The sequence below is a fragment of the Gavialis gangeticus genome, unplaced genomic scaffold (assembly GCF_001723915.1).
Source record: "Gavialis gangeticus isolate Ggan-Ray unplaced genomic scaffold, GavGan_comp1, whole genome shotgun sequence".
Classification (NCBI taxonomy): domain Eukaryota; kingdom Metazoa; phylum Chordata; order Crocodylia; family Gavialidae; genus Gavialis; species Gavialis gangeticus.
Window position 1 is genome coordinate 64,155,196 of NW_017728994.1, and position 20,166 is coordinate 64,175,361.

The window sequence follows — 20,166 nt, forward strand, 5'->3', positions numbered from 1 at the left end:
CGGACTAGATGATCTTCTCAGGTCCCTTCCGACCCTAGAAACTATGACACTATGAAACTATGACTAATGGGTTTTAAATAGGGCTAGGAAGATTATGGGTGAGGCTCATCAGTGGGAAAACTATGGACATAAGTGCATGAATAGCGACAGGGAGTTCCTTCTAAGAAGAGCTGAGTCATAATTCCATATCAGAAAGAAAACTCCTTCAGCTTTTATGGCACATCTGAGAGCCAAGTCAAGCACAGCAGTCCTTTAGTCACCTGCACCCCCTTCTATTTCCTAATGGTAATGAAAGTCAAGATCTTACCCCAGAGTCCAGAACAATATACCAAGACTTAAACCTCTCCCTAATCTGGGATTCGCTAATTCTTAGTCCCTTTACCTCCAAGCCCCTCACTTCCTTTTCTTCAGGGGTGGGGAGAAGAGTCAAGGGGAAACCAGGCTACCCCTGTCTTCTAGGACTGCAGCTCAGGGGACCCATGTTAAGCAGCAGATGAATGTTCTTTACTATCCCTTGATGCTTCACTACTTGTAGCTAATCAATATTAAATGCAAAGTGCAGAAAAGCCATTCAGAGTAACAACCAGAAGTCAGGATCCCCTTCCTTCTGAAATACTGTCCACTTCAGTGATCCACTCCCTCTGCCTGAACAAAAGATGAGCTCCAAGAAGAGAGATGGAGGGCCCTATGGCCCTGAAGCCTAGACTGTGGGTGGTTAGGGCACTTTATTGTGCCATGGCAAGGCAGGTTCAAATGCTTGCAGGTGAGGAGGATTATTGGCCAAGTGTCCTAACCACTAGACAAGTGGGTTGAAGGATGGCTGGTCTCCTTCTCCTGTCAGTTATCAGACTGTCACTTTCTGCTCCAGCGGGAAATAAAATCTAAAACCTGTGGAAGTGCCAGAAATTGTAGTTAGGTGACTACATAAGTGTTAATTAGGTACATAAAATTGAAATAGGAGTTTCAGCCTTTCAATCTGTTTAGTTTATCAAAAAGATGACTAAAAGTGGACTTGCCTGAAGTGGCCAAACACTGACAGAGAGCATAAAATGCAGGGTAGTAAAGGGCTCTTCAGTGCACTAGAGAAAGGCATAACAAGAGACAATGGCTGGAAGTAGAAGCTAGATAAGTTTTAAAAAGGCAAGAAGGCACAAATTCCCAACAGGGTAGATGATTAGCTGTTGGGACAAGTACTAAGGGAAGTGATGGATTCTCTGCCTTTGATGTCTGCAGATCAAAATAGGATACTTTTCTGGAATGTCAACCAAACATGGGTTTCTGGGCTTCATATAGGGAGAACAGGGTAAACTGTAATGGTCTAAGACAGAGCTGTCCAACTTCTCAGTGGCTGCAGGCCATCTGATGGAGGGGAAGGGTGGGGAGCACACAATAATGCAAGACAAGGGCCCCCCCGCACCCTCCCAGGTTGCATGGCACAAGCAGGCAGCCCTTTCCCACCCCACTGCTGTACTGCACACATGGGCAGTAGGCCTGTGCAAAGCAGCAAATATTTGCTTTGGATTCAGATTCGGCCAATTCAAAGGAGATTCAAATCACTGTACCAACTTGATTCAACTGAATCAGATCCAAAAGATTTGGCATCACTTTGGAGATTTGGCCATAGACTAAACAGGCAGCTGACACAGCTGCCTTCAGCTGGTAAGTCTGTTGGGGCTGGGGGAGGGAGGGATTGGGGTTGGGGCTGGGACAAGCAGCCCAGCCAGAGCAGGGGGTGCAGGACTTGGGAAGGGGTGCGGGGAGCATGGGATGCGGGTGTGGCAGTGCTTGGAGTGGGGGCTCTACCCTGCTGATGCTGCTTGCCCAGCTGGGGCAGAGGAGGCAGGATGTGGGCATGGCTCGCTCCAGGTGGAAGAGGACAAGTCGCAGCAGGGCATAGCCTCCACTCCCAGCTCTGCCACACCCACATCCCATGCCACCCCATACTGGCTGGCAAGTGGCAGCAGGGCAGACCCCCTGCATTGATGCAGGTGTGGCAGCACTGGGAATGGGGGCTAGGTCCTGTTGCCACTTGCCTCCTTCCTCCTGGAGTGAACCATGCCTACATCGCACCCCCCCTGCCCCCTGCACCAGCTGGGTAAGCACCAGCAGGGCATAGCCCCCACTCCCAGGGGTATCGTGGTTGCATCAGTACTGGGAGTGGGGACTCTGTGCTGTCGCCACTTGCCAGCTGGAGCAGGAGGGCAGGCGCTGCCGCCACTTGCCCAACTAGCTTGGGAGGGCATGGGATGTAGGCGCAGCAGCACTGGGAATGGGGGCTGTGTCCTGCCACTGCTTGCCCAGCTGGAGTAAGCAGTGCAGGGGCGTGGGTGCTGTAACCACTTGCCAGCCGGCACAGAAGGAGTACAGGATGTGGGTGCAGCAGTGCTGGGACCGGGGCCTATGCCCTGTTGCTGCTTGTCCCCTTTCGCCCAGAACAAGCCACGCCCACATCCCACCCCCACCTTGCCCCAGTTGGGCAAGCAGCAGGGCAGAGCCTCCACTCTGAGTGTTGCAGCACCCACATCCCATGCCCCACCCCTCCCTGAGTCCCACGCCCCCTGCCCTACCTGGGCAGCTTGTCCCAGCCCCAATCCATCCCTCCCCCATGTCCCTTCCCTCCCTCCCTCCCCCAACCCTAATGGACTTACCAGCTGGAGACAGCTGTGTCAGCTGCCTGTATAATCTATGGTGGAATCACCAAATCTTCTCTGAATCTTCTTCCAAATCTATTCAAATGCTTTAAACCAATTAGAAGCATTTAATTGGTCTCCCAAATTGATTCTGATTTGGAGATTCAGTCTCCGAATCAGGCCAAATCTCCTCCAAATTGAATACCAAAACTTCTCACAGCCCTAATGGGCATCCTCTTTCCCTGCTCTATCATGTGCATGGGCAAGGGACCCCCTGCCTATTGCTTCACCATGTGCAGGCAGGCACTTCAACAAACCCCCTCTTCCCTCAACTCAGCAGCTGCAGACTTCTCTATTGTACTGTGCCATGGACTCCAGTGTGTAACACCAGCCTTAGAGGCAGGCACAAGAAATGAAGCTGGGGGGAAAGCCCAGAGCCTGTAGCTGCTGCTGCAGGCAGTGATGAGGGAGCAGCAACCAGGTAGAAACCAGGGGATTGCAGATCAACCTTTTGTGGAATACATGTAGCCTGTGAGCCACCAGTTGGACAGCCCTGGCCTATGATATATAGGACATCTATTATGTGACCGTTAGGTCTTCAGCTCCATAAATCAAATGCTTAACTTTAAGCATATGTTTAAATCATACTAATGTGCTTTGTAACAAAGTTCCATTAATGATATTAACAGTGGGAGAAGGATCATTCATATGTACCTTAAATTTTATTTACCAACAAATCTTTAAACAAGAAAAAAGCTTTCCAGGGAACCAAAACTGCATGCAGTTTACGTCTCCATAGTATCAACCATTTGTGTTTAGCAAAGATGGAAAACCTTGGTGGAAAACTCCTAAATCTTACAACTCCCAAGCCAAGAAGTTCTTAAATTTGGCTTGACTATAATCCTATGATGTAGCTGTCTCAGTTATTGTGAAGTTGTTTTTTCAAGCATTTTAACTAGGACAGCAAGTGTGAATGCCAACCTCTTGACACAGTCACAAATTTGTAGCTTTTATCCTAACCAGATTCTTTTTTAAATGATAACCCTGAATTGAATTATGAGAATTTCTTTTGATTTATTTACAGTAGTTCTACAGCATTCCTCAGAAAACCAAGTTTTCTTTGCTAGACTGAGAGACCAGATATCTAATGATGATTTATATTGCTGTAAAAGACACTTTCTAGTACTGTTGTGCCCAAACAGTGGGACAGCTCAAAAAGCTGCATATATGAAATATGGTTCCAGGCTCCCTTCTTGAGAAATTATATTCTAGTCTCAAGGTTACAGTTTTTTGTTACAGACAGCACTCCACTGATGGTTATTTGTTTTTGCCATTTTAACAGGATTCAAATACAAGAGATGAACGGAAAACATATTTCATGGGCTTGAAGGCTCCTGAAGAATGCAAACTTAATCTGAACATGTAGTATTATTTGCTGCATGTCACCATGTGTTTGGATGCTGTCAGTGAGTAGTGCCCCATAACCACTTTAATTAAACTGGAAAGAAGTAGTATATATTTAATTTAAAGCCTGACATTACAAAATATTTTCACGTAACAGAGCCCATTGAAATCAGTCAGTGACCTACTATTAACTTCAATGGGTTTGGATCAGGCACTGTATGCATATAGGGTCTGAAGGTGGTTTTGGACTGTGCCAAAAATGGTACTAAAGTGGTATGAAACTGTTTTGTTCAGTGTGTCAACGATCCATCACTAAAAGACAAAGAATTCTACCCCTCAGATTTTAAAACCTTCCTGTTCAATTCACATAGGCTAAACACATTTTTACATGACATACTTTCTATGTCTACCGTTGAAAATGTATACTATGTCTCTTAATGAATCACTTCTTAAGAGAGAGCCACTCGAATGTGCCATCTAGTAAACCTGATCTAAGCTCTCATACACTTGGACACATCTTTTTTTAAAAAGGTACCTTTACATTTCAGAAATATATGGTTCACCCAAACTACTCAGATTGGATTTTATTACTGGGCATAAGGACCAAATTTTAATAAGTTTAAGTGGGCTGTCTATGTAATAGTAACAAGAATTATACATTATATACTAAGGGCCTGGTTCTCTATCTTGTATACTAGTTTATACTAGAGCTAGATGGGAAACAGTTTTTCTATCATGAAAAAGTTTTTGAGATTTCAGAAATCTTCCGTTCTATGATGGGATGAAACCAGGGCTTTCAAATGACAAAGCAGAGATAATCAGAGAGCCAGAGAGATTCAAATACTCATCCCACTCCAGACAAGTCAATTGGTACTCACCTCAGATGAAGCCAAATTTTGTTTCAATGAATTTATACGAAGTGGAACAGGTCTAACAGAATACACTGAGAGTGACTAAGCCTAGATGAGCTCATAACTTGTTGGTCATAGCCTTCCACCAGGAGGATGGAGACCAAGGGCAATTCCTTGGGTCAGAGTCAACAACAGAGGCATAACTTAAATATTGGCACCGTGGGCAGCATAGGGGAGCATGAGTGCTTACCTTAGAGGCTCACAATTATTTTGGCTGGTGGGCCACATAATGAGTTTTGGTGAGCTGTCAAGGGCTGTACAGATAACATTTCCAGAAGCAGGAGTAGTTAAGCAGTACCTGGGTGGCTGCAGCAGCAGTGAGAACAGCCCCACCAGGAAGTTGTGTACATTGGCTGGGACCAGGGTGGTGCTGTTGACAGGTGAAGGCTGGGTCCCTGATACAACCTTAAAGGGAGTAAGAAGTCAAGAGAGATCCTCTCCCATTTCAACATAAGTGGTCTAAGCACAATAATTCAACCAAGTAAAGTCATTAATAATTCAAGTAGGGTCTTTCTTGAAAACCCTTAAACTAGATTTACTTAAGTCCTTGGAGTATAGCTTTATGGTTGTCTCCCACAGGGCCTATACCAGAGAATCCTCCTCAGGCAAGATAGAGAGCTTTTATGACTTCTCTTTTGCCCCTGTGAGGTGTTATTATTCCCACTTGACAAGTGGGAAAAGTGAGTGCCAAAAATAGAAAGTTAATTATGCAAGATCACACTGTGAATCAGCATATGAAACTAAAACAGAAACCTGTAGGCCTTTGCTGATTCATGGTCCTTTGCTGACTCACAATCCTTTGCTTTAACCTCTAGATAAACTCCCACCCAGAAGAGCATTTGTTTGTGTGCAATGTGCCAAATTTTATTCTTGTTTGATAAGAAAAATACAATGCAAAACAGTTTGTTAGTGAAGTAAGATTTAACTTTCATCCACATTTCTATGTCTCCCTAGGGAGCCATAAATTAGAGTTGTGTGTTTGTAAGAAAGGAGGTAGCACTGCATTATAACTCTGATGTATAATAAAAAAGACAGAAAAGGCTCATGGGGTTGAAGGCTTTTGATGGACTCAAATAGGATTCTTTCAAAGCTGATGCCTAACTTTATTTTGATTGTATTTTCAGAAGAAAGCAAGAAAAACATTTTGTCCATCTAAATGTTTGAATGGGTGGGTGTTTGTGTGTGAGGGGAGGGGCAGAATTCAGATAGTGATGAAATGAACTTGGGCTCATGAAAGCTTTTTCTACACACACACACACATAGATACACATATTTTGGTTAGTCTGTGACTAAGGAAGCAGCTTTTAGCTACATTTCTTCTTGGAATATATATTATTAGCTCATACCCCAGTTTTCTCTCTCCCATTTGTCTGTTGAATCTACCTGGGTATATCTACATGTGAATTTAAGTGTGCTTAAATTTAATGTGCCTTAAGCTAATGTGCATTAAGTATTTTTGGCAGGTGTCTACACGTGGTGAGATTTGGGATTAACTTTAGTTCCAAATCACTCCAGCCCTGTGGCCGCCAGGGGGAGCTCCAGCCTCTGGACACATGGTTGCCAGAATTTGGCATTCATGCTGAAAGCAGAGCCAGTGGCCAACACTTAGCAGCCATCTTGAAAGCATACCCACCTCACTGTAACCTCTAGGTTGACGCTTCCTGTGTCAGAGCAGCAGAGTGGCTGAAACACAAGCAGCACATGCCTGCTCTGCTCCTGCTGCAGCTGCACTTCCCATTCCTGGCTGTTCCAGCTCCTGCCTCTGGCATCCAGGGACAGGGTCCTCCACTCCTCAGGGCTGCTGCAGCTGTCCTTCTTGTCCACCACCATTCTGGCCATCCTGTGCCACCCACCTCCTCCACCCACTCTGGCTGCCTGCTGGTACATAGCCTTCTGGGGCCCCCACCACTGCACAGCTACTGCTACCAGCCATGGTGACCATGGGCTCCAGGACACCCCTGCCAGGGCTGCCATCACCCTCCTGTCCTACCATTCTCATGACCTCTGGGCCTGCTATGCTGCAGGAATGGGATGGCAACCAGTGGGTTGACACACTCTGGATCACCCTGGGCCACCTTTGAAAACCAGCTGTGCCAACTCCAGCCCCACCTGGAGCACCAGGACACAGAGATGTGCCCAGCCATTCCTGCCAACACCCACCTGCCCCGCCGCCCACACCCCCCTACCCCCAGCCCACCCTCCAGCATCACGCCAGGGCATGCACATGTTTGGTATGAAAACCTTTATTCCCTTCACAACCCCCCACCTACCCTCTCAACCAATACAGCCTCCTCTCCCCAGCCTTCCCAACACACAGATCCCCTCCACCTCCATCCCCACCCACCAACAATAAAAAAACCCTCCTCCCAAACTGAAAACTGTGTGAAAGAGTCTCTATCTTTCTCTGAGTCCCAGAGTGGGGGGCTGTGTGGCAAGGATGCCTAGGGTGCAAAGCCTAATGGAAGACAGCCAGCATCCTGGCCATACACATTTCCTAGGTGGGTCTGGGGGCCATGACAAATGCCAGGGGCTCCTATGGGCGTGCGGTGGTAGAGACCCTCCTCCAAGGCCCAGGTGGGGAACCTGCTGCAGAGTAGTGGGTGGAATCTAGGGGGCCCACCATGGCCAGGGCTGGGGGCCAGGTGGAAGTTTGGGAGGAAGCCTGGAAATGGCCTCCACTGGTCTGTCCTGGCTGGCCAGCTGCTACTGGAGCAGCTCCATACTTCTGGAGCTGCTCCAGGGACTCCAGCTGGGCCCAGTACTCCTGCTGCACCCCATCCCATGCCTCCTCCAAGGCAGTCTCCCAGGTAATATCTTCCTCCTGCCAGGCTAGCTCCTGTGCCTCCTGCACCTGCTGCTGCACCTGTTCCTGTACTACCCAGTTCTCCACCAGCCGTTGGAGCAGGAGGGTCCAGTCCCTAATGCACCAGTGGTGCAGCCAGCACATCTGGGCAGCTCCAGCAGTAGGTGGGCAGCTCCAACAGTGGATGGTGGCCCTGCAGAGGCAAGAGACAGTGGCTTTTGTGCGTGTTTACAATATTTCAGAGAAAAGATGCTCTGCACCAGGGACCCTGTGCTGCCCAGCCTCAGATCAGAGGTTGGCCATGCATGGGTGCCCAGGGAGCATGGTAAGTTATCCAGGCAGAGCTGGTCCCAGGCAGCCCCCAGCCGAGCCCCCCAGCCCCACTTGCTCCCCTAGGGACAGCAGGCCACTGGGTGGTGGCCACTAGCAGCCTGCCTCCCCTGCCCCCTTTGTAGGGCAGGTCAGGCCAGGCTGCTGGCAGCACATGCTGCCAAGCTCCAGACCCCACTCCCTGCTACCTGCAGGCCAACCACTCTGCTGTGCTGATGCCCAGCCCATGGCAACTGGGTTTGGGGTGCACAGGGCTCCTGGACAACTGGGGCAAGGGGCTGGCCATAACCCTGCCTTCCTCTCTGGGGGCCTCTTCAGGGTGGTACCTCAAAGCTGGCTCCTCCCCATGCTGACACTGCATCCTATGCACAGTGCACAATGAGTTGTTTGTGCAGCCAAAGGGCTGCCTGAGCCACTATGCTCTGCTGATGATGATCTTGTTGGTGCCCCAGAAACACCTGCATTCCTGGCTTAGGATCCTGAGCTATGATGGGGGGGCAAGCCCAGGCTGTCCCAAAAGCTCCACCACCACATAGAGAGCTACCTGTGGCAGTGCTATGTCCCTGCTGCCAAGGAGGATATTGCTGCTAGCATTAATGCCTTCTTTAGCATGTAAGAGGCCTCTGCGCACCCACCTGCGGGGATATGTGCTGCTCACTAAAGTTTTGAACTGTGTCCTGCCTCTCTGCATGCTATTGTGGGGACCTGAGGCTAGGGGAGTGTGAGCGGGCTGGGCAGGGAGCAAGGGCACGGGCTGGTGAAGGGCTGATGACTAGAAGAGTCCTCCCCCAATGCAGGACTTACCATGTGTCCAGGGCTGGCAAGGCTGGCAGCTTGGCATGGGGCTGTCCATCAGCAATGGTGTCCAGCTACAACCAGTATCCATGACCTGCGGTGTGAAGCAAGCCAGCATCTGGCCAGGCCCTCTAGCTCCTCTCCCCTTCCCCCCTGCCTCACAGCTGAAGGCCAGTGGTGGTGTGGCTGTCCACTCTTTTAGGTGGAGTGTGGGAGTGGGCTGAGGGTGAGGCAACCACTCCGAAGAGCTTCTCAAGCTGCCAGTGGATGCAGCAGCCAGGGAGGTGGGTGGGGCAGGGTGCTGAAAACCTGAGGTCCCCTCTTCAGGTGACACATCAGAGGCATCAGGGCAGCGTAAGGGTAATACTAATAGTAGACCACCCCTGCTAGGTCTCTGGGACCCCACACAGCTGTCCCTGCAATGCCAGCCCTGGAGGCTGCAAGTAGTGCTGAGAATAGGGGCATGGGTAGGGACTGTGAGCCACATGGCAGAGGTGCTTCATCACAGTACCTGAAAAGAGACAGAGCTGGGGATGAGGAGCAGCAGGGAGCAGGTGCTGGCCTTCCTGTCTGGGCAATGGACTCAGCAGGCTTCAGCCCTTTGCAACACTCACCTGTGGCTAAGGAGTAGGTCCAGCTAGGGGACAGGACAGGCAGAGACTTCCTGGGTCCTATCCAGAGGGGCACACAGGGCCTGGTGGGCTCCTGCAGATAGCACTGGCTCCTTCAGGCTCCCTGTAACAGGTCTCCCTCCCCAATGCCATCTTCCTGGACATCCATGCCTTACATGGGGTGCCCTCGGAGCCCTCGGAATTCTTCTGTCCCACCCTAATCTCGCCTGCCACGTCTTGATGGAAATTATTATGTGATCGGGAGACTGCCTATTCTATTGGGTATGTTGGGGTCTCTCTTAGGATGGCCTGACCCCTTTTTTCTCTAGCTAGGCCTCCCCGTCCAAACCCAACAAACAGGGTTCGACTCTGAGGCTCTAGCTTCTCTTTCTAGTGTCTGGAGGCTCCTGGCCCCCTTTTCTGTTCCCTCCTGGAGCCCAGCACTCCCTGGCTCAGAGGCATAGGTGCCAGCCCCACAGCAAGGGGGTTGCAAGTTCAAAACCAGGGTGTGACCCTGCCAAACCAAAGTACAAAAAAAGAAGCATATATATATATTTGTATACAGTATAGTATCCTTTTTAAGATCATTCCAGACTTCCCCCTTACTGGCACTCAGGCTCTTCACAGCCCTGTCTCACTCGGTGCCTCACTGGCACTGGGGTCTGTGCCCTAAAAAAAGTTGCACCCTCACTGGCACCGGGGTTCCTACTCCAATGTGGGTCCCCAAAAATGAGGCCTCCTCTGTCCCCTAATAGTCTCACCCAAACCTGCGGTAACAGCAAACAAAACACAAGCCCCTCCAGTCAGCTGACTGCAGGTGTGGGTCACTAGCTCCCCTCTGGTTGCTTAGCAACCTGCATCTGGGTAGTTATCCCTGCTCTACAAGTAGCAGGCACCTTAGTGTGCTGCTACACTCCCTGTATTATGTTCCCCAAAGCAGAAAATGGCTGGAGGCTTTTATATCCTGCAGCTGGGGGCTGCCAAAAAGCAGCCCAGCCCTGGAGGGGGAGAGGTGGCCAGCCAGGAGCTTTGAGACTGGGCTCTGGCTGGCCACCTAGTGGCTGGGCAGACCCAGCACTAAATTCCGTGCAATAATGTGCATTAACATATCTGCATGTGTGTTAAGGCGCCTTAATTAATCGTGCCTAAATTTGATACTTGCTTTCTGCAGGTATCAAATTTAGGTGGGATCAGCCTAAATTTGTAATTAAGGTGTATAGATGCCCCTAATGAGCCTTAAATTGGGCTAATATTAAATGTCCATGTATAGGCACCCCTCTGTTTCACTCTATCTAGCATGTAGGTTGTGAGCAAGGAGGGACTGGAACTCTTCTTTATTACTTGCTTGTACAGTGAATAGCATGCTAAAGCCCTGTCCCTTGACTTCCCTAGGAATTAGTAGAAAACAATAATAATAATAATAATAATAATAATAAATACATCACTGTCTTAACCTCAAAACCACTATATTCTGTCCCAGCACATGTAAAAGGACCCTAGACCATATTTTGCTTTCACTCATACACACCAAGCATGGAAATAAGTTAGAAATAACTTCTACTGTATTTTCACAAAAACAGTTTCCCTTTCTAGTAAAATACCTAACTCATTTCACGTGAAAAAAACGATGATCCATTATTTTGCTTTAATGCTTCCAGTTGAACTCACTGCTGAAGAAAAATGCTTCTATTCAGCTGGAACACTGGATAGCATAATAGGTTATTTATTGGCAGTGGGTTGTGTGTGGATGATTACATTCTGGTAGGTATTTAAGTTTAAAGTCCAAAACTGCAGAACAAAAAGCTGTTTTCTATTCACATTTGGCTAGAGATACTCAAAATAAAATGGACCACCCACAATCTGACACTTAGGAAGGCTGCAATGTATTGAATCTGCTGAGAGTCAATTACCAAAACTGATTCAGTGAAACCCTGGTAGGTAAATACAACGGGAAAAAATTGATGCAAAGAGAACCTTTAAAAAAAAATACTAAACATGATGAACCAACCAAAACATACACATGATAAAACAGTACCTTCTTGAGGGGACTTTATTTACGCTGAAGTCCCAGATCATTTCAACATGTTGCAGTGTGCACATTTAATATTCTTATTAGAAAATGCATCATGTAAAAGCTTGCTTTATGACAGTGAGCACCCAAAATCCTCAACAACTTAATTACTCAGCACCGATCTGGGGATTTGACCTTTCTATTGACTGTTTTGCTGAAGTGTGGTTATAACAAATAATAATGCATCTAGAGGTTGGGTTAATACTTTGCATAGATTGTTACCTTTCTCAAATGCAAACAAATGAAAACAGCTGAACAAAACTGAAGCTGACAGTAAAGCACAAAAGAAATGCTATTTTCATCGTGATGACAAGTTCTTTTGAAACAATACAGAACTTACATTTCTGGCAGCTTTCTCAGAAACTAGGCAATACATTAACAGAGCTAAAATACACCGAAGAATCACTGGGTCAGACATGACACTTCAATTCAGGCAGAAGCAATTGACCATTGTTAACCTAACTTGTAAAGTTAAACTTTGTATTTCCTGAATTCTGGCCTTAATTCTGCAAGGAACTTGGTACTTTGGCTCCAGTCTAGCAAAGTATTGAACTGTGCACTTAAGTTGGTTAATTAATCTATTTTTGAGTTTAAAGTTAAGCGTGTGCTTAAGTGCCTTGCTAGCCTAGAATTAAAATGCTCAACCCCTTCCTGAATCAGATTTTCTGTGCTTTATTTTCATTTGTCCAAAAAACAGCGTAAGTGCATTACACTTTTCAATCTATTTTTGCATAAGTGCCTGATGGTAAATTGACTTGTAATGACAAGGTCATTTAATATCATGATACAGCAATAGCATAGCTAAAGGAATGATTGGGACACCAGCTCTGGGCACTGAGTTGGGAGGCAAAAATCACAGCCATTGCACTTCTGGTCCTGATGTGCTACCATTCCATGGGCCACTGCCCAGGGTGCAGAACTGCCCAGTTATGTCTCTCTGATACAGTAATATTCATTAGGGCTGTGCGAAATGACACCGTTCTGTTTTGCTTTGAGTTTCAATGGTTCAATGGAACAGTGTTTTGTATCGAATTTCATTTTGAGTCAAAACAGCTGATCCGTTCCGTCGAAACACAAAGGCTGTTTTGACACTGTTTCGAGTTTCACTGTTTTGCCGTCTCGACTACATCACGCCAGGGTCGGGAGGCAGCCCAGCTGCGCTGCTTCCCGGTCCCCTGCGCTAGATCATATCAGTGCAATGTAGCGTGGGGGATGGGGAAGCAGCCCACCTGGGCAATGTAAGCCCATGTTACATGTTGCTCAGGGTCTTTCCTCATATATAGTTAAGGACACTTATCTGGCAAGTCACTATATGGGTCAACAGTCTAACCTTTTTCCTCCTCTGTCCTATAACATCTGTAGGGGCCAGTCATGCCTTGTAATCTAACTCTACACTGTGTTCTGTCTTGCTCTTCAGCACAGACTGTCTTTAGATACTTGCTGCTCCATTCTATTAAGTCATCTATCCTACATTGTCTGCTGCTGCCAGCAGGCCAAACAGCATGGTCTTCAGTGGGCAATTGTCCTTCACCCAGCAGATGTATTTTCACACAGTCAATGCTTCTTTCTCATTGCCTCATCAACTATTAAGTCTTTTATAATGATCCTTTTTTCTGATCATCTCATTTCTGGTGTGGTCTCACCACAAGCACAAGTTGACCACAAGCAACCATCTGTTACATCTTTAATTTCAAAGAATGGTAGTGAACTTCAAGTTTCTTGAAGGTCACTGTGCCATACTGTGTCAAATGTCATTTTGAAGTCAAGGTAGTATTTTAAAACATTTCTGTTTACCATTTCTGTTGGCTGTGATCAGCCTCAGGCACAGGATCTCTCATACTACCTTCCTGTCTTTGAGAAAACTATTTTCCAAATGTTCAATGTTTTCAATGACATTTTCAAGAATAATGAAGGGGACTTTGCAGAGATGGTTGATCGTGGATACTTCTGCTATATTTTGTGCAGTTTTGAAGGTTGCTCTTGTTTATTATTTTTGCTTAACATCTACTTCCTCACTCTTTAGGAATCTTTTCTTCTTTTCAGATATTGTTGTATAGACCATGCAACTGCTTGATGAGATTTTCACCTCCTGAGTGTATAAAGGCCTAAGGTTTCAAATCTTTGAGTAGCTCCTTGTATTTTGATCCTCATCAAAAGCCTTGGCAAATTCAGCCTTCCTCTTCAGGATATCCTTTTCTGAAAGTAGTAGGCTCTCCTTGTCCTCAATGATCCAAAATTCTAAACTGGTACTTCTTCTGGGTCATACTCTTGATTTAAGGTCTCCTGGAGCTCTTGATGTTGCATTACTGCTCTTTAAGCCAGTTCTTCTGGTCTATCTGAGCCACGCCCTTTTCTAAAGAGTTCATGATATGTTTGCAAAAGCAAGTTTTGCTTTTGGCCTCCTGCTTTTCACTGGCCAAGAAGTGGTGATATCCAGTACTTGCTACTTGCCTTTGATCCCTAATATATCTGGGATAGCTAATTTCAGAACCCATTCCTGAGTGCTCATTTCCCAGCCAAGTCACTCTTAATATTTCCCAGACCCACTCTTAATATTTTCTTTTTACCTCAGCCTACTCCAGCACTGCAACACTGCACCTGTACCTGACTGGCCTTAACAGCTCATACCCCACACAGAGCCACTTCAAGAAGAGCTTGATGCAGAGGAGGTAGTTGTAATGCAAAAAGCCAGATAATCTGGGAAAACTGGCACTGAGATCAATACAAAATGGATAATTGAAGTAAAGGGACAAAGATGATCATGTTTCCAGATCAATTTCCTACTTGAACCTCCTACTGTACACAGGGAGGCCATAAGATCTTGTGAACTGTGGCAGTTGTTCCCCTCATTATTTTTTGGCACCATATTCAAATTTGCCTGTGGTCTCCTCCCATCTAGTGCTATCCCTGCTAATCTTTGTATTGCAGTCACCAGACACTATACAAATGTCTGTCTTCAGGATACTGTTTAGGCTTTCCTCAACATAGTAGTCCAATGCTGTGGTAAATCCTATATTTTCTATGAAGCACTGTTAGGCCCGACTCATCTTTTATTATCCCTCCAACTACTTTTGGTTTCTGATACAGATCTAATTACTTGTTCAACTTGATCTAAGTTTATAAGTAATAAACCTTATCTGCGTTTCCTTGCCTGATACTCTTTACCACTCTTTAGGCTTAGGTCAAGATAGCTGAGGGGTTCAGAATCCTTTTTCAGCCTTCAGCTTTTCTCATCAAGTTTTCTCCTCCATATTAGCCTGTTTGCTTTGTTTTGTTTTTAATCTACAAGAGTCCTTACACCACATCTGCCTTTCTCATGGCCAAGCTTGGTGAGTTTCCCACACCAGTGTGTCCTTTATAACCCCTGCTTTTTCCCCTCCATCCCTCTAGAGCAGTGGGGCTCAACTAATTCACTCCTGTGGGTCAGATGAGTAACACAGGGTCAGTCTTCAGGCCCAATCCAGGGCACAGAGACATGTCCTCTGGTGCACAGGACTTACCACAAGTCCAGAAATTTGGCAGTAAACAGTGCTACCACTACCCTCCCCCACAGTGCCAAATTTCTGGACCTAAGGTCTAAATGACTTGGCTCCATGGTATTAATCCTGGTTACCTATGTTTTGGAGCAGAGGTTCCCAACCAGTGGGCTGTGGCACAGTACTGGGCTGCAGTGGGTCGGTTGCTGGGTCATGACACAAGCCCCCTACTCAGACCCCCATCTGTTCACCCAGACAAGTGGCTTCTGAGGTCACAGCTGAGCTTCAGAAGTTAAGGCCAGGTGGTGGAGGAGCCCCAGAAGGGAGGCAGCTGGTTTCACATGCTCCGCTCCTGCAGGGACCATGGTAAAAAAAAGGGTTGGGAACCACTGCTCTAGAGGTATTCACCACTCTTTCCCATACTTTCAGACAAATATAGGAAAACTAGTTCTCCCAGGTCAAGGCAATTTCCATAGCATTACTATTGTTCAATCAGACTATTGTCCAGTCATTAAGATTAACAACTCTTCATTGTCTCTAATCTCTAAGTACATCACACAGTCGTAATGTTAGCAACTGGAGAATCCTGCAGACATTGAGAGTGTCCCAAAAACATACTCATAAAAGCAGGTTCAGAGCATTAACCAGGTACATAAACTATATAGAAAAGGATTCCCCCAGTCATACACTCCTGCTTATATGTAATATTATATAAGATACCAGTTGAAGAAGCAGCATTTCTACCATATAACTGATACAGTGACCAAGAAAATTGAAATCAAATGAGGCATTAACTGAGATTGTTCAATGAATCATTTAGGGTTTCTGATAAAGGGCATTTCTTCATTCATATCCCAGATGACTCCATAATTTCTGTCCTTATCCATTAGGCTTTTCATGATGTATCATTTTCAATGTAATTCCTGAAGGTCAGCTGAATTACAGGATGTACTCATGTACTCAGGATGTATGTTATGGCCATGTTAATCCAATCATGCCTAAAATCTTAGTTTAACCTTTTGTGTTAAAACCTCAATTCAACCAAGCATGTAAGCACAGGCTTAACTGGACTGAGAATTGGGAGACTATTCCCTGTTGTGTGACTGGCCTGCTGAGTTAGACCAATCACTTCACCTCTATATGCCTACGTTTCCTGTTATGTAAAACATGTATAACTAACTTCCTTTCACAAAGCACTTTGAGATCTACTTATGAAAAGCACTATATAAAAGCCAGGAATTATTATAAAGTGAATTTTGTGCTTAAATGCTTTCCTGAATAGCAATCATAGAATCATAAGAAGTTAGGGCTGAAAGGGGCCTCAGGAGGTCATCTAGTTCAACCCCCTGCTCAAAGCAGGACCATCCCCAACAAGATCATCCCAGCCAGAGCTCTGTGTAGCTGGGTTTTGAAACCCTCCAAGGACGGAGCTTTCACCACCTCTCTGGGCAACCTCTTCCAGTACTATCCTTCTATTGAGAAAATGCTTCCTAATTTCTAATCTAAACTTCCCTTGGTGCAACTTGATACCATTGCTTCTTGTTCTGTCATCTGCCACCACTGAAAATAGTCTAGCTCCATCCTCTTTCAACCCCCCTTCAGGTAGCGGAATGAAGGCTGCTATTAAATCCCCTCTCAGTCTTCTCTTCTGTAGACAAAATAATCCCAGTTCCCTCAGCTTGTCCTCATAAATCATGTCCTCTAGCCCCCTCACCATTTTTGTTGCCCTCCACTGGACTCTCTCCAATTTGTCCACATGCTTTCTGTAGTGGGAGGCCCAAAACTGAACACAGGACTCCAGATGTGGCCTCACCAGTGGGAATAATCACTTCCCTTGACCTGCTGGCAACACACCTACCAATGTGTTGGTCTATAGTATGCCAGTATGCCTTCTTGGCAACAAGGGCACACTGCTGGCTTATATTCAACTTATTGTCCACTGTAACCCCCAGGTCCTTTTTTACAGAGCTGCTGCCCAGCAAGTCAACTCCCACCCTGTACTGGTGCATAGGACTGTTCCATCCTAAGTGCAAGACTTTGCACTTGTCTTGCTGAACCACATGACATTTCTTTCAGCCCAATCCTCCAATTTGTCTAGGTCACTCTGAACCCTAGCCCTACCTTCAAGTGTATCTATTATGCCCCCCAGCTTGGTGTAATCTCCAAACTTGCTGAGGGTGCACTCTATGCCATCTTCTAGGTCACTGATGAAGACATTGTACAAAACTGGCCCCCAAACCAACCCCTGGGGCACTCCACTTGATTCCAGCTGCCAACTTGACACCAAGCCATCAATTACTACTCTCTGAGCCTGATGCTCCAGCCAAATTTCCATTCACCTTACAGTCCATTCATCCTGCCCAGACTTGCTTAGCTTGCCTGCAAGAATGTTGTGAGAAACAATATCAAAAACCTTGCTAAAATCAAGGTACACCACATCCACCAGTCTCCCCACATCAGCAGAGCCAGCGATCTCTTTGTAGAAGTCTATCATGTTGGTCAGGCATGACTTGCCCCTGGTGAATCCATGCTGACTGTTCCTAATCACCTGCTTCTCCTCCAAGTGCTTAGAAATGGATTCCTTGAGGATTTGCTCCATGATTTTCCCAGGGACTGAAGTTTCATAGTTTCATAGTAGCTAGGGTCAAGAGGGATCTGAACAGATCATCTAGCCTGGCCCCCTGCCACAGGCAGGAATGAATGCTGGGTTCACAAGACCCTAGACAAGTGATCATCCAACATCTTCTTGAATTTGCCTAAGGTAGGAGTGAGGACCACCTCCCTGGGAACTTGGTTCCAGATTTTGGCCACCCAAACTGTAAAATATTGCCTTCTGATCTCTAACCTAAACCTATTCTCCATCAGCTTATTATCGTTCCTTGTCACCCCAGGTGGTGCTGGGGAGAAAAGGGCCCTACCTATTTGCTGATGATCTCCCCTGATGAGTTTGTAGGCAGCCACCAAGTCCCCCCTCAGCCTCCTCTTGTTGAAGCTGAACAGGTTCAGGTCCCTCAGTCTCTCCTCATAGGGCCTGTCTTGCTGCCCTCTCACCAAGTGGGTGGCCCTCCTCTGAACCCTCTCCAGGCTAGCCACATCCCTTTTGAAGTGCAGCGCCCAGTACGGGACTCAGTACTCCAACTTCGGCCTGACCAAAGTCGCATAGAGGGGGAGTATGACCTCTCTGGACCGGCTTGAGATGCACCTTTATCCAAATGGCATGACAAGGTATGGCTGGCCTTGCTGGCTGAGGTCTGGCATTGGCAGCTCATGTTCATCTTGGAGTCAATAATGACTACAAGATCCCTTTCCGCCTCTGTGCTTTCAAGAGGGGAACTCCCCAGCTTGTATGTATGCAGTGGATTCCTTCTCCCAAGGTGCAGCACCCTGCATTTGTCTACATTGAACCCCATCCTATTCTCATCTGCCCACTTTTGTAGTCTGTCTAAATCTATTTGCAGCCTCTCTCTCTCCCTTCAAGTGTGTCCACCTCGTCCCACATCTTAGTGTCATCAGCAAACTTGGACAGCGTGTTTTCCACCCCCTCTTCCAAGTCGCTGATGAAGATGTTAAACAGTGCAGACCTGAGGACTGAGCCCTGGGGTACCCCACTGCTCACATCTTGCCAGGTTGAGTACAACCCGTCCACCACTACTCTCCGGGTGTGCCCCATCAGCCAATTTTTTACCCATCCAACTGTGCAGGAATCAATGCCACAGTCACTTAATTTATTGATGAGGACAGTCACTTAATTTATTGAGGCAGACTGATCCGTAGTTCCCTGGATCCTCCTTTTTCCTTCTTAAATGTTGTCCTTTTCCATTCATCCAGGATGTCTCCTGATCACCATGAGTTTTCAAAGATGCTCTACAATCACATCAACCAACTCCCTTAGCACCTTTGGGTGTACCCATCCACCCCATGGAATTTTACATGTCCAGCTTTTTTAATAGTCCCTAATCTGTTCTTTCACCATTGAGGGCTGCTCACCTTCTCCCCAAGCTGTGCTGCCCGATAGCTGTCAGCAGTCTGGTAGCTGACCTTGCCTGTGAACAGTGAGTCAAAAAAGGCATTGAGCACTTCAGACTTTTCTTCATCCTCTGTCACAAGGTTTCCTCCCCCATTCAGTAAGGGACCCACAGTTTCCCTCCTCTTGCTATTGACATACTTATAGAAACCCTTCTTGTTACCCGTCACATCGCCAGCTGCAACTCCAGTTGCACATTGGCCTTCATAACTTCATCCATGCCCAAGTAATGTTCCTATATTCTTCCCTAGTTATTTGTCCAATGTGTTTATAATTCACCCCATACTTAAGTGGTTTGCTGAATTGGGACCTAGAGTGTATCAACCTCCAGAGATACTACTTTTTAAATTACTTACAGTATTCTGGTATGATCTCGATTTCCTTTAGTGTTTCTTCATCCTTCCCTGAAAAATGTAGCTGTGTTTACAGCATCTGTCGTCATATCTTTCTTTATAAACAACCTGGCAAAGAATTTGTTCAATGATACATGCAAGGCCAGTGGTAAATTCTTTTGTAAAGAATAGATGCAAGCTATTGTGGGTGTTGCTTCAAGTGAGATTTTGGCAAACACATGCAGACCCCTAGTCTGGTATTTCTTTTTTTTTCTCTCTTTATGGAAACAACTATAAATAATTTAATACAAAAAGATATATTTTCTATATATTTCTGACCATCCTTTAATAGCAAATTATATCTTTGTGATAGAATCCAACAGCATGATTCAAAATATGTCCTGAAGAAATATTCTTTGTTAAATACTGTTGTTTTTAATTTCAGTAAGTTTTCAGTAACATACATTGATCCCTTGTGATTTCATCTCCATTATATTTGACAGGAATTTTCCATAAGGGTTAAGACTGAATGAAAGTCTGTATTGTGCCACTTTGGCTACTACATTATCCTAGCCTACCCTCTTCTTTAATATCTGTTTAATATCACAATTTTATCACATTGTAGTATCACAATGATAATTACAGTACTACACTATTATCTACTCACCTATATGAATTAGGCAAAGGAAAGAAGTTTTTGGATTATATTAATATAATAATAATATAATAGTAAAGTGAATATAGCATTTTTTCCAGTGAAAAGCATTGCTTTTAAAAGG

At 46.1% G+C, this 20,166-nt stretch overlaps 1 long non-coding RNA gene across 1 annotated transcript in view; it reads left to right on the forward strand.

Moving 5' to 3' along the window:
- Nucleotides 1–4,317, forward strand: part of LOC109287270 — a 5,600-nt gene extending 1,283 nt beyond the window's left edge. Inside the window, exon 2 of the long non-coding RNA XR_002094805.1 lies at nt 3,973–4,317. This is a non-coding gene — a long non-coding RNA (uncharacterized LOC109287270). The remainder of the gene's footprint in view (nt 1–3,972) is intronic.
- Nucleotides 4,318–20,166: the final 15,849 nt, after the last annotated feature.